Raw genomic sequence first — 4,083 nt, forward strand, 5'->3', positions numbered from 1 at the left:
CTATTTTTGGCTCCCATTTACTTGTGAAAACTGTAGAATCAGCATCTCTAATTCATCCTCCTAGGTCTCCAAATTGTACAGTAGCAGAATGAATGGAATTTGTTGCAGATTTAGTTATAGTGTCACAATGATTTATTTTCCCCTTTAACATGAAATTTATATTTTTAATGTGAGAAAAACCTTTAAAAGGAAAAGAAAATAAGCTGTCTTTCCCTTTTGATCAATGCCTAGAGTAACATCAAGATGTTCTCTTCAAAGTAGCAGAGCCAGCAAACTTCAAATGCCTCTGCTGCCTTAGACAGCTAGCATTTCAAACCAAATTTACTTAGCCCTTATTTGGAAAAAGGATACTAACACTTTTGTAAAGTCATTGACAGAGAAGTTCTCAAGTATTTAATAAATCTGTATTCAAGAAAATCACAGTTAATTGCTATAGCACATACCAAAAAAATGTGTTTAATGCACTCCAACCAAACATGGTTTTGAATATATATCTATTATATTTGTGGAAGACTTTAAAACATTTAATAGAAATACCTGAACATTTCAGCATGAATTTCTATTTAAGATTCCATTAAATGTTAGCAGAAGTATTCCCCAAAATATTTAATGCAAAAATAAAATTGCTACAGCGTACTTGATACTGCTCAGGTATTCTGAACTAAAACCAGTTGAGATGGCAATACTTAGACATTTACACTACTTAAAATCAATTTCAAAAAGAAAAAGAGGCAGAATGGGCAATTCTACCTTCAGTTTAAAAACATAGATCTTAGAAGTGGTCACTCTGATCCTTACAACAAGAAAAACCTGGACAAAGTGAAAATTGGTGACATTTCTTGGATCCATTAGAAAACTGAGGTCTCAGAGGAAACCACCACTGTTAAGTCTGGACAGAAAGGTGAATCCAGAGAATCAGAGCCAAGATCTGCTTACCTGGAGCAGAAGCTGCTAGAGCCATAAGCTGGTGGGAACACTTAAATGGTAATTTTGATGAATTGCTACACAGAATGTAGACTAACATGAAAGTGAAAAACTTCTGGTGGTCTCAGAATCATGGGGCCCATACTTTCATGAGCATTCCTTCCAGGAACCCTATCATGTTCTTATGGTGAGTACCCAAGAAAGATCCATTGTAGCAATGGCAGCGGAAGAGGAAGAGTAACATTATGAAACATGTCCAGAGCTTTCTCCATAACAACGGCCTATTCTCGGTGGGATAGTACTCTGTTAGAGCACAATTTTGAACTCTTACCCAAACTCGGGAAAGGAATTCCTCCCAACTACAATCCCCACTAGACTTATTATTTCACCTAAGAATTAAAAATAGTAATCATGGCTCAGGATGGCAAGGAAATAGATTGAGAACATTGCAATCAGGGAAATGAGTAGGGGTGGGAGACAAACACTTGTGAAGGCCTGAGATACAGGCCTACTGAAAGACTGACACTTAATTGGATTGTAGAATGCTCCCTCTCCCCCACATTTTAGCACCACACTAAGGCTGCTCCAGGAGATAATAGTAGCAGTATAGAGAAGCTCCAAAGTCAAGAGGAGAGATAAAAATAAGGACATCAGAGGAATCTGAACACTCTGGCACGTACAGTTACAACAAACATTAAACACAACTCTGCTCCTAGCCAGAGTAACATAAATTCTCACACTAAAAGTCTATTTACTTTACTTTCTATTACCCAGTATAATCTGTCTGATCTATAACAAAAAAAAAAATTAAAAGGTATGCCAAAAGGCAAGAAAAAAGCACTGTTTAAAGAGACAAAGGTGCCTTACTGGTATTGATTTCTAATCTAATTCGAATTCTATTACAGTGAGAGAACTTACTATGTGATATTTCAGTTTTCAAAATGTATTGAGAACTTATTTTGTCTTGAAATATATTTCGGTAATTGTTTTATGTGTGCTTGAAAAGTATTATGTTATCTGAGTTATTGGCTCCATCAGTGTAAATCAGGCCAGATTGGCTGACAAATCTGTTGTTCAAATCTGTTCTATCAAATACTTCGAGAGAAATGTTAAAACCCTCAGCCACATTGGTGGATTAATCTACTTCTCTTTAATCCTATTAATATTTGCTTCATATTTTTCAGTTCTTTTATAAGTGGTAAACATTTTAAGCATTGTTGTGCCTTCCTGATAAATTAATCCTTTTTCCCTGATACTAATATAGGCAATGTTTTATTGTGTTTATTGTCTGCATAGCATATCTTTTACCATTTTTTGCCCCTCTATGTCTTATCTGTCTCTTGTACATATAATTTAGTCTTCCTTTTTATCCAGCCTGAAAATATCTTTCTAAAAATTGGAGTGTTTAGTTCATTTATATTTATCAGTATGTAGGATTAAAATTTCAGTGGTGCTATTAATTCATGTTTTATTTGTGTTCCTAAGTAATTTTTCTTTTATTTTGTCTTTGTGTTCCTCCTTTACTAACTTCTCTTGGGTTATCATTTCTTTTTTATTAATTTTTCATTTTAATGCCTCAATTGGCTTTTTAACTATACCTCTTTGTATTATTTTTATAGTTATTGTAGCAACTACAATAAACATCCTTAAGTGGTCACAGTCTACAGAGTTAGCAATGTACCATTTCATATAAAACATAAGAACCTTAAAAAGTAAAATTACATGTATTACCCACATCTTTGTGTCACTGTTATGTATTTTACTATATATATATAATAAATCTCAAAATCAAAATTCCATGCTATTATATTTGCTTTAGGAGTTGCTTCTCAAACAAAATAAAATAATTTTAATAAAGTGAAAAATAAAATAAAAATAAAAAGACAAAGCAATATCAGAACCAGAATCTGATAGGACACAGATGCTGGACTTACTGAATTTAAAATATCAATGGTTAAAATGTTAAAGGCTCTAATGGAAAAAAGTAGACAACATGCAGTGACAGATGGGTAATATTATCAGAGAGATGGAAACTACAAGAAGAAGCAAAAGTGAATGCTAGAAATCAAAACACAATGGCAGAAATGAATGTCTCCAATGGGCTCATCAGTAGACAATACAACTGAGGAATCAGTGAGCTTAGAGGCATATCAATAAAATTTCCTGAACTACCAAGAATGAACTATAATGTAAACTACAGACTTTGGATGATGATGTGCTAATGCACATGCATTGATTGTAAAAAACGTATCACTCTGTTATGGGATGTTGATTGTGAGGAAGGTTGTATGTGTATGGGGGTAGGGGGGATGTGGGAACTCTATGTATGAGTTCCACTAAAAATTATGTTCCACTGAATTTTTCTGTGAACCTAAAACTGCTCTAAAAAAATAAAGTATCTTTAAACAAACAAAAGCACCCCAAACTGAAGTATAAAGAGAAAATACTGGAGAAAAAAAAAAGTTATAGCATACCTATAATTGGAATAAGAGAAGAAGAAGAAAAAAAAGAATGGAGCAGAAAAAAAAATATTTTAAGTAATAATGACTGATGACAAATTGAAATTGTAATGCAGTAATCATAGTTCAGACATACAAAAATGGGGTGATGAAGCCATTTAGGATCTGGCCCCAGATGCACCCATAGACCACTGAGAACTTGAATTTTCTCTGAATTGTATCAAACCCAAGTATTATCACCAGGTGTATTTGGAATAACATCCACAAGCTGCAACTTTATGGTCTCAAGTCCCTCCCCCCACCCCCTGTAACTATGCAACCATTTCAAGCCCCAACCAACTGCTTAAAAAGCGCCCTTCTTGCCAGCTCCAATCATAATTTTTGACAAACAACTATGTGGCTAAGTGTGGCCTTGCAGCTTTTGCTTTTATAAGCTTCCTCCATCTTACAATCTAGCAGAACACAATTCACGTGCTTGTTGAATCTGTCTCCCGGGCTGCAGTCCTAACAAACCACAAATAAATATGCCTCTTTATTTCAGTCAGGTCTCCATTTCTGAAATTTCGGTTAACATGGTCAGGCTTCTATTAATATTAATGGCAATCACCAAAACACATATTATGGAAGTTCAGACAACACCAAGCAGGATAAACGTAAAACAAACAGAAAACCACCCAAGTGTAGTATATTTAAATTGTAG

Source organism: Eschrichtius robustus, chromosome 1, assembly GCF_028021215.1.
Source record: "Eschrichtius robustus isolate mEscRob2 chromosome 1, mEscRob2.pri, whole genome shotgun sequence".
Lineage (NCBI taxonomy): Eukaryota > Metazoa > Chordata > Mammalia > Artiodactyla > Eschrichtiidae > Eschrichtius > Eschrichtius robustus.